Raw genomic sequence first — 11,357 nt, 5'->3', positions numbered from 1 at the left:
ATTAACTACTAATATTTTGTTCTGAAGAGTTAAATATATATAATGCATTCATCAATAATATAATTTTTCAGCTTCAAACATTATCATAAGCACTACTTATCTTATATCTACATATTTAGCATAGACTTGTTCCTTTTTTAATTTTTCTTCGTGATTTTTGTTAATTAAAAAATTGATCCCAAGATATTTGAGACCATGTAAAATAAAGAAAGACAACTCTTAAACAGGATCTTTCATACCAAGATTTTTGCAATAATTAAGTATTTCCTTTAATTTTTTAATTTCATTCAATTTCTTTTCTTTATCCCATTCACCAACAAATATTGTTTATATTTTCAGGTTTTTGTGGGATTTTGTCCAGCAGTTTGCCTTAACAGAATTTTTTTATATTTTAGTTTCATATTTATGTGGATTCCAATAAAAATCATACAAACTTCATTCATGATTTTTTTGTTTTTCATTTCTAAACTTAATAACATTTCACTTTCATAAGAATTTTAAAACAGAAATGTTTAAAAATTTGATAAATAAGGGGTTATCTGGAACCAGACTGATATTTTAAAAATTCTCTAGAAAATAGTGTATTGTATTTTGAGGTATATTATTGTTGAATACTGTGCCTAGTATTGGTAACAAATGCATGCAACAAAAATCTCCTACACTTATTTGGTGTAGAGATCCACCTTAATATCAATTCTATGTAAGAATCAATGATTTATAAAAGGGTCAGGCCACGCATAGTCACCAATTTTCCTTATATTTCATACATGGACACACCTAGGTGTAAAACGCAAAAAAACACTAAAAGTTGGTTGCTGGGGGTATCCGTTGCCATGGTAATCGAGGCTAAAGATGGGAAAATAGCAAAACTTACCTACTTTGAAGCCATATAAAAAGGTTTTGCCCACTAATGTAAACTATCAGAAACATAAAACAGCATTTGTCCTATTTTCAATTATTTAATCATATAAGAAAATTGATGAAGAAACCTATACTTTTAAAATGTTACCATGGAAACCGTTACAAATTTTAAAAATCAGTTTTCTGCGGTTTTTAATAAGCCCAAATTGGAAACTGTTAAATTTTTACATCCATATCAATGTCCATGCAATATATATTTTATCATAAAAATTGACATGCTATGGTAACATAGCCAAAAATTAAGAAAAACTGAGAAATTGAAGATTATTTTGATATGCTTTCATTCCTGATTTTAGAATATATTTGCAATTGTTTTAGTTGGAACTTGTAAAAATGTATCTTAATTTTCATTATACACCACAAAAACCTTTGTTATGCAACAGAGAAGTGTTGTTGCTATGGAAAGTTGCGTAAAAAATCACACAGAAATTCTTACTTTTTGAAAAGTCCATAGCAACGGCAGTTATTTTTAGAAAATTTCAGATTTTTGTCAGGTGTCATTAAAGTAAAGGACATACTTTATTTTTTCTCACAATTAAATTTTATGTATTTACTCATAAATAGTGAATAATATCCATTTAAAGATGCCTAAAAATAATGTAATTTTCCTTATTGTTAAGCTTGTTACCATAGCAACGGTTCTCAATTTTCATATTGAAATTTTTAATTGCACAATCATAATAGGGTTTACCAAAAAATCCAAGATTTGCACTTTTTATTCAAAGAAGAAGGTACAGTTTCTTTCAATATTTGCCCTAAAATTCAAAAGTTGTTTAAATCTCATAAAACTACACAAGTACCATCTTGAACATGTGTGTATATAAAGTACCAAGTTATACACTTTTATCTTGTTTCAATAAATAGTAATGACCTAAACATTTTGGCATATTTCTAAGATTTGGTAAAAACTGATGAAAAATGGCACATTTTCATATATTTTTTTGAAGAGGAAAATGTGTCCGCAGCTGTCGCCCACAACGAATTTAATATATATTATGTGACATCACATAATAAAGTTAATATGTGAGTTTCATCGTGGTCGACAGCTGCGGACATATTTTTCTATTAAAAAAAACCACTTAGGAATTGGTGTCTTCTGCTCAGTTTTTTGAAAATTACGGGAAAATGCACTGTTTAAACTTGTGGAAGTCTAATCGGGTAACTATATATAGATTCTTAGTTTATGGGTATGTTTGTGTAAATAAACGTTACATTTCAATTTCTTGTGATATCTTTAAAAATCACTCTAAAACAGGGCAAAATATTATTGAAACTGTACCTAGTTCTTAGATGAAAAAAAAACAGATTTCAAAATTTCTGTTTAGTAACCATGGAAACGCTCTAAAAATATGCGTTTCTCCATGAATGTTTTTCTTTCTTCTGGAAAATGACAACTTTTATAACAATATATTCTACCCTGGAAACCCCAAGTTTTACACATTACTCACAATATGTTCTCAAATAAGCATTAAAATGCCATTTTTACATCTTTACCCTCAGTTACCATGGCAACGGGACCACATAGCAACAAACAAATGGTGTTAGGACACGTTAAACCACGCAGCTGGAGAATTTGTGCCCCTAAATTAGTTGTAAAAACCATAATGTGGCACCTGCATGACTTAAACATATCTGGTCATCTCAGTATAAAAACAAGAGGCCCAGGGGCCACATCGCTTACCTGAGCAACAATTGCCTTAATTCTGATCAAATTAGCATTACAGTATCAAAATATTTTGAGAACTAAGTACAGTAGATCTTGCTAAAAAAAATTGAAAATCTGCCAATTTTTATCCACCTCTTTTTTGGGGTATATACCAAGCCCCTTTTGTTGTTGTACCTGTAAGAAGATTTTTCTCTATTCCTATATAACCCCCCCCCCCCCCCCCCCCCAATTTCGTGGCCCTACTTCATGGTTTCATCAAACTTAAATCTGCATAACCTGTGCTTTCACACTGAGTACTGAGTTTTGGACCAAAAACTTTCCCAGAATATTTTTAAAGATTTTCTCTATATAATCCTATGTAAAAATTCAAACCACCATCACGGCCCCGCCCTATCACTAGGGACTGTGGTTTTACACAGTACTTGAATTTACACTACCCGAGGATGCCTCTACACACGTTTAAGCTTTTCTGGCCAAATAGTCTTTAAAAAGAAGATTTTAAAAGATTTTCTCTATATATTCCTATGTAAAAATTCATCCCCCATTGTGGCCTCACCCTACCCCTGGACTATTATTTAAATAAACTTTAATATATACGACCTGGGGATGCTTCCACACAAATTTGGGCTTTCCTGGCCTAATAGTTTTGAGAAGAAGATTTTTAAAGATTTTCTCTATATATAAAAATTCATCCTCCATTGTGGCCCCACCCTACCTCAAGGGACCATGATTTGAATAAACTTGAATCTTCATTATCTGAGGATAGTTACACGACAATTTGAGCTTTCTCAGATTTTCTCTAGATATTCCTGTATAAAAATTTAACCCCCAATTGTGGCCCCACCCTATCCCCGGGGACCATGATTTGAACAAACTTGAATCTACACTATCTGAGGATGCTTCCACTCAAATTTGAGCTTTCCTGGCCTAATAGTTTTTGAGAAGAAAATGTTTAAAGATTTTCTCTATATATTCCCATGCAAAACTTGATCCCCCCAATTGTAGCCCCACCCTATCCCTTGGGACCATGATTTGAACAAACTTGAATCTACACTATCTGAGGATGCTTCCATTTTAATTTGAGCTTTCTTGGCCTAATAGTTTTTGAGAAGAAGATTTTTAAAGATTTTCTCTATATATTCCTACCTAAAACTTGATCCCCCTCTTGTGGCCCCTCCCTACCCCCGGGGACCATGATTTGAACAAACTTGAATCTACACTACCTGAGGATGCCTCCATACAAGTTTAAGCTTTTCAGGCTGAATGGTTTTTGAGAAGAAGATTTTTGAAAAATACCAACAAATTTTCAATAATTCTCAATTATCTCCCCTTTAAAGAGGGCGTGGCCCTTCATTTGAACAAACTTGAATCCACTTCACCTAGTGGTGCTTTGTGCCAAATTTGGTTGAAATCTGCCCAGTGGTTCTTGAGAAGAAGATGAAAATGTGAAAAGTTTACAGCGACGACGACGACAACGACGACAGATAAATTGTGAGCCTTTGGCTCAGGTGAGCTAAAAACCCATCGAAATCATGTCCATTCTACTGGTGTGGAATAATAAATGATGCCAAAGAATATGTAGAATAATGTAAAATATGTGAGGAACGCAAAAATCCCTCCGACAAAAAGCGCCATCTATTGAAGAAATACATTGTTAAGGGTCCATTTGAAAGAATCGCCACATATATTGCTGTACCTTTTCCCCAGCAGACAGAAAGCATCAATGCATCGGCGATTACTTCACAAAGCTTACAGAAACCTACCAGATGGAAAACAAGCTTGCAGAGACCGTAGCTGTTATCCTATTTAGAGCTTGGGTAAAACGCTATGGTTGTCCGAGTATGATACATTCCGACCAAGAACGACAAAATGAAAGCGAGCTTTTCACCGAAGTACGCAAACTTTTACAGATAAACAAACTAGAACAACGCCGTTCCACCCACGATATGATGGAATGATTGAACGAATGAATAAAACAATTCAGGACATGCTGTCCAAATACATAAAAAACAAATCAGCGAGACTTGGACCTTAATTTAGACTTTATCACCATGGCATACAACGCGACACCACATGAAGGTACTAGAGTTATACCACATAAAATGGTTTTTGGAAATGAAGTAACCCTTAAATATTGTGTCTGAGGACTTTACAGAAAAGTGCGAGTTTAGAAAAGATTTTGCCGAAAAATTGTAAAACGGTTATTTGAGACACATGATTTTGCCCGTAAATGCCTACACAAATGTTCTGAAAGACAAAACAACAGTTTGATCTAAATGTCACGAGAAAAATTATCAAGTGGGAAATTGGTATGGGGTAGTCGAAAATAAATACTTTTTGAAGAGAACAGAAAAAAGGTAGAAACTGAAATGGCCCGTGGATTATGATCAAGAAATTAAGCAGTATACTTAACGAAATTCAACACAAGAAAAGCTTGCCATCTATTGTCGTACATGCATATAATCTTAAACCATACAGAGGGGAAAATAAAATAAATTGTTTTTTTTTTTCAAGAATAAGAAAATGAAGATCCCGTAGAATTACCTCATTTAGATGATTTTCAAAACAAGGATTCAAAAGTAGCACCAAATATAAATTTTGCAAATACATATATATGTAAAAATAGAAAAAGTAAAAAGCATAATAATCAGAAAATACGAGCAGAGAAACATAAACCAGCAACCGACACTGAATTAAGATCGGGCACAGACGCTAAATCAAGATCGGGCACAGACGCCGAATTTGAATCAGGCACAGACACCGAATTAGAGTCGGGCAGGAACGCCGAATTTCAATCGGGTTCAGACGCCAAAATAAGATTTGGCTCAGCAAGCAAATAGTGTCATATTACAAGGAAGGGAAAACAGTAAACAAACCAAGAAGATTAGAAGACTACTACATCGAAAAATTCATGGGAAAAGAAAGAATGGTACGTTGTACTGAGTGTCCAAAGACTTTCGCCAATTTATGAAATCTAAAAAGACATCAGAACCAGAAACACAAAGAAGACGTGAAAGTGAGGAAATGTCCTATCGGAGGCTGCGACGTATCTTCATTCAGACTGGAGTATCTTGCTTTACACTTGCACAGATCGCACGGGAAAACTGAAGAAGAAGTGAAAGTAACAGCCAGAAAAACTCCTGTAGAAGGGAGGAAACACTCAGAGATTAACAGTAGTGAAAATTTATGTACGTGAGTGATTTATTGAATTAAAATGGATTCAAACCAATAAACGAAATCAAAGAGAGTATGATATCTACAAACAATTACCTATGTTAATATATAACTCTAAAAAGTCCCCTTAAAAATATGCCGCTAAAATAAACTTAAAAAGTATAACACGTAATAAAAGTACAAAGTTGTTTTTCAGTTTTAATGGCTGTTTTGAAAATGTCAAAGGAAAAAAACTAGTTTTTTTAATTATATCTTACTACGAAAGAACTCAAAAGAGCCTAAAATGGAAAATATTTGGTCTCAACCTTTTTGTATTGATGACATCAAATATGGAGTAATATCTGCCAAGAAAAAGTGAAAAAGATACTTGATATAAATGTATTAGAATTTAATAACAGATTAATACACAATATTTTATCTTGTAATAAGTGTGTAAGTAAATGGAAAGAAAACTTAGACAAAAACTGTCTGAACTGTAATGTACAAGAAGACATTTAACATCTAATTTTTGATTGTTGTTTATCGAACCCCATTTGAAAAAAAGTATCTGATATCTTAAATATAAATGTTATATGGAAAGTTATTGTTATTGGTTTTCCAGCATATTGCAACATAAATACTTTTATCTTTAATAATGTTCTATCTTTTGTGGCTTAAAATAAACAAATAAAAAGAAAATGCAGAGTTTTGAACGACATTGTAACTTATAATGGTTTATTATGTTATTTGAGAAGTGCACTGACAGTTTTATATGACCGTTAAATCAGCAAAACGCATTATTTTTAATTTTGATATTCTTAATAGATTGAATGAAAAATTGTAATTATATTAAAAGTATGTTCTTCTAAAGATGACCTGACCTTTAGATACTTTAACTGGTAGGGGGACTCTCTGGACACCTCTTCTGTTTCCCTCCCCTATATATATATATATATATATATATATATATATATATATATATATATATATATATATATATATATATATATATATATATATATATATATATTGCTGTTACATGTTTAAGCTATACTTATGAAAAAATTTGAAAATTTACTTGTAAATGAATGCCATTTGTCTGAAATATTTTGTTACGCAAATTTATAACTCTAAAGGTGACCAGGCCTTTAGATTATTAAAATGGTAAGGGGATTTTCTGGTCACTTATACTCTTACCCCCTTCGCATCCAACAGAAAAATATGCTGTTACATAAACCTGCTAAAAACTTATGTACAAATCTAAATATATGTATGATATCTATATATTTTTCATGTAACAACCTGGTTACTTTTTTCTTTCTATCTTTGCTATATTAATACATACTTAGCATGTAACATTTTATATGCGGTAAAGTTTACTTGTAAATGAATATGTTTTTTCGAGCTAACTTGTGGTACAATAAAGTTCCGAAATGTATGTTGCTCTAAGCCTCTGCGCAGGTGCAATGCCTTCTGTTTTGTTACATATATATATAAATGTATGGGGGAAAACAGTAGGATAAATGAACAGAAAAAAAGAAAAAAAAATCACAGAAATCAACAACAACTGTGAAAAAAAGTTTGAAAATCTTCTCGAAATCAGTGTACGACTGTGATTTCAATCTAGACTTTTTAGATGAATATCTACACAACTTAGAAGAGGATATACAGACCCGAGAAGAGAAAGTAGACGAGAATCAATCGTCATATCTTCCTATGGCCGCTGAAGAAGATGGAGAAGAATCCTGCGTGGCAGAAATGGAGGAGTCTCAACCGCAAGAGCCCCACATGATAAAAACCATAGGGACTATTACCCTAAATCTTGTCACGACAAAAAGTACTGTGAATGGACTACAGACCGGAAGAAATTAATTGGACAAGTTTCTTTTAGTACCTCCAGAATGAATTTGTGGATCACCCTCGGGCCCGGCAGATTACCGGGAGGCGGACTACTTGTGAATGTAAAACTGTGGACTTAGTGTATCCAGACTGTATATATATGTTTTGTGTAATGACTTTAACTTTTGATGAATGTGATTGATTGTTGTTTTTTTGGATATAGTTTATTTTTTTATTGTATTGTGTATATTTCTAGTAGGTGATATTGTTATTGTCTGTGTATGTTTTTATTACATAGAAAAATGTAATATTGTAGTGTTAATAATATTTGTTTTAACTTTTGAATTACTGAAGTGTGCACTTATTAGTCAAAGATCATTTTTTGCCAAATCCCTAATTATGGTGCCCTAATTATAAAGCCCTGATAGTGCAGCAGGCCCTAATACTGGAGCCTGTTGCCCTAACGTCCTATTGGTGTTGCAGGCCTAATGGTGTTACCGGAGCCTGCTGCCCTCATGCCCTGACATTGTTAGGTCTCTGGGCAGAGTATATAAGGGGAGTGAGAGAATGTGAGGGGGGTCTAAAAGAGAGAGAGAGAGAGAGAGAGAGAGAGAGAGACAGAGACAGAGAGAGAGAGAGAGCAGAACGGATAGCCATTTTATGTACATTTACAACTTGTTCTTTTAATACACTCGATTCAAAAGAAACTTGTTCGTCTTCAATAGATTTATTAAGATCTACTGGTTCTCAAGTACAACACAGAAGCCACAAAAGTTCGTGACGCTGGAGCAAGGAGGTCCCTTAGGACTGATGCCAGGGGCCTTAAGAAAAAAAACGTCGCAAAAATATTTAAAATAAAATGAATTTGATGAAAGTAAACAGGTCTTTGATTTGTAATAAATAATAACTACTAAAGACCATTGTAGACACTCAAATGTTTTACCTTATCTTAAAGAAGTCTTTAGCGGGAAGAATTATAATAGAAGCTATTAAAAATCAAATTTATTTTACCTATTACAAGACGGATCGGCAGCAAAGCACCCATTACGAATAGTAACACAACTTTGATCTGTAAAGGAAAAAACAAAGCGTCACAATCTTAAAAAAGTAGTATTTTTATAAAAGAAAAATTGCTTAAATGTTGAAAATTTAAATTGTATCAAGCACATTTGAGCCTGTGTTCTGTCCAAAGATATTTATGCCGCATATTTTCTTAAATTGTTCTATATTTATAAATACCCCTGGGTTCAAACGATGTTCATTCAATACTATAAAAAAAATCCCACAATTTCCCATTTGAAACATCCCCTCTAGCTTTTCAGGTTTTAATATTCGGATAAAAGAGAATATATTACCAGGATGATAACGTTGAAAACTTGTGCGAGGTATTGCGAGGGACTTTCAAATGAACAAAAAAATAAACTTTCTCCATATTAATCTCCGTAAGAAATCAGTTTTTGTTTCTGTAATTTTCCGAGTGAAAAACAATATCGTTTCAGTGAAAATATCTTGGAAATTTTTCCTTTCATCTATTTCTTTTGCACTTCTCCCACAGGTATGTGTATTTGAATTAAAAATCGTCCAAATGTGTGACAAAAATATATTGGGACATACTTTAAATACTTTAAGTTCGGTGCAATGATACGCCGTTTTTGTCAAATCATTAAAATATAGAACTAAATAAAAGCGGATGGTTCTATCTATTCGACTTTTAGGGGCTGTGTTACTTTTCATTTTTTCTTCTGCAACTTATAAATACAAAAAATAACAAACAGACTTTCCTTTGATCTTTTCACTTTAAGAAGTTTGGGAAAAACAGAACAGGATTGTGACTTTAATTCCTTGTTGTTTTTGCGATATGTGCTTACAGAATCCTGGTATTTAATTCATTACATAATTAAAACAGGTACGTATATCGAATATATCTACAAGAACTAGAATGCAATGTACATTTATGAGTTGTTGTCAGCAATAAAGTTAAATGCTTATCATTACTTAGTATTTGATTCCTTTATTGTGCCAACATGTCTTTGCAACTTCTACTTTGTGCATTGTAATAACATCTGTAATTTGGTTTTTGAAAGTCGAAAAAAAATACTTGTACATCCTTCTTTCACGGTACAGAAAATTTGAAAGAAAAAAGTCACATAGAACGTGCTAGACTCATTTTACCAGACGCTGATCAGAACGTTCTCTACAAAAAGATGTAGATGAAGTGCGTTTAAACTCAATTTAATTTTGCTGGAATAGACGGACTGCCATATGAAGTCTAAAGTCTTTAGAATGTTTTTGAATACTTCAAAAAAATTGAATCTATATTCATATTTGACACAACCATAATTCCTTTCATATGCATATGGCATCGTGCATCCATCTGCCAATTTTTAAAGGATCAATCCCGTTAAAATACAAAGTAATTTGTTTGAAATGCGAAGCGGTCAAGGTCATCTCTTCAATCCTCCAAGGGCCATTCTTTGAGATATAAACTGTACAAATGCATGATTTTCAAAACTTTACACTCTTCTTCTGGATATCATGCGACTGGGTGTGATAATATGATGAGAAACTGCAGAAAATGTTTGGCATCAATAGATGCAGTTTTTAAACGAGGGTTTTCGGGGGTAATGATATAAAAATGAAGTAATAACTAAGTTTTCAAATATTTCCTTATTAATAAATGACGTAATATTAATATATATATATATAAATATAAATATATATATATATATATATATATATATATATATATATATATATATATATATATATATATATATATATATATATATATATATATATATATATAATGTTATTATCAGGTTTGGGACAATGCTAAATGTAATGGTAATGCATTGCAATGCATTACATGTTTTCAAAGTAATGCTAGTAATGTGTAATGTCACAAAATTAGCATTACAAGTAATGTTAACGTAATTTATTTCCAAAATTTAGTGTAATGCTGGCATACCATGGCGTTACTTTGCATTACAATGCTTATTTATGCATGTTCACTTTAAAAAATGTGATGAATAAACGAAAAGCTGAAATTGAATTTGATTTACTTTATTATAAAGAAGAAAGAAATAATTCTTGAAATAAAAATGTTTTAGTTGTATTATTAAAAAAGAAATATAAAATTACATTTTTAAATTGTTCATATCACTAGATAAAACAACACAGTTTCATAACATTTTTTATTTTATTTTTAAGAGTTTTAAATCATTTAAACAATTTACTCCAATTAGTTTGCACTTCAATAAAGATTTGTCAACAATACACTATGCCCCCAGGATAACCATAGTACCAAAACAATCTATTGTTATAAGAAGTGCTAAACACCTCAATCCCCTTTCTTACGCCATATCCCAATAGAATAGAGGACAGGCATGCACCTTTAAGGGCAAAATGAATGCACCGTCCATCTTGATGAAAATCAAAATCACTTCCAATATTATAACCCATTTGAAAATAATTTTACTCTCTCTCTCTCTCTCTCTCTCTCTCTCTCTCTCTCTCTCTCTCTCTCTCTCTCTCTCTCTCTCTCTCTCTCTTACATTAAGTACATTAGTTTGGACTGATAGAAAATACAAGGTTCATGTATTTTGTTTTCTATTTTTGCACTTAATATATCCTAAGAAAAAGATTAATTGGCAAACAATCTTTCATTCCCAGCTTCACTTCCCCTGTAGAACATTTGTTTAGTATAGCTGGGAAGATTTTCAAACTAATAGGATGCAGTTAAAAGATGAAACCTTTGAAACTTTGATCATGAAGTGCA

This window comes from Crassostrea angulata, chromosome 5 (assembly GCF_025612915.1).
Source record: "Crassostrea angulata isolate pt1a10 chromosome 5, ASM2561291v2, whole genome shotgun sequence".
Lineage (NCBI taxonomy): Eukaryota > Metazoa > Mollusca > Bivalvia > Ostreida > Ostreidae > Magallana > Magallana angulata.
The sequence above is the reverse complement of the archived record's forward strand: the minus strand, read 5'-3'. Positions refer to the sequence as shown.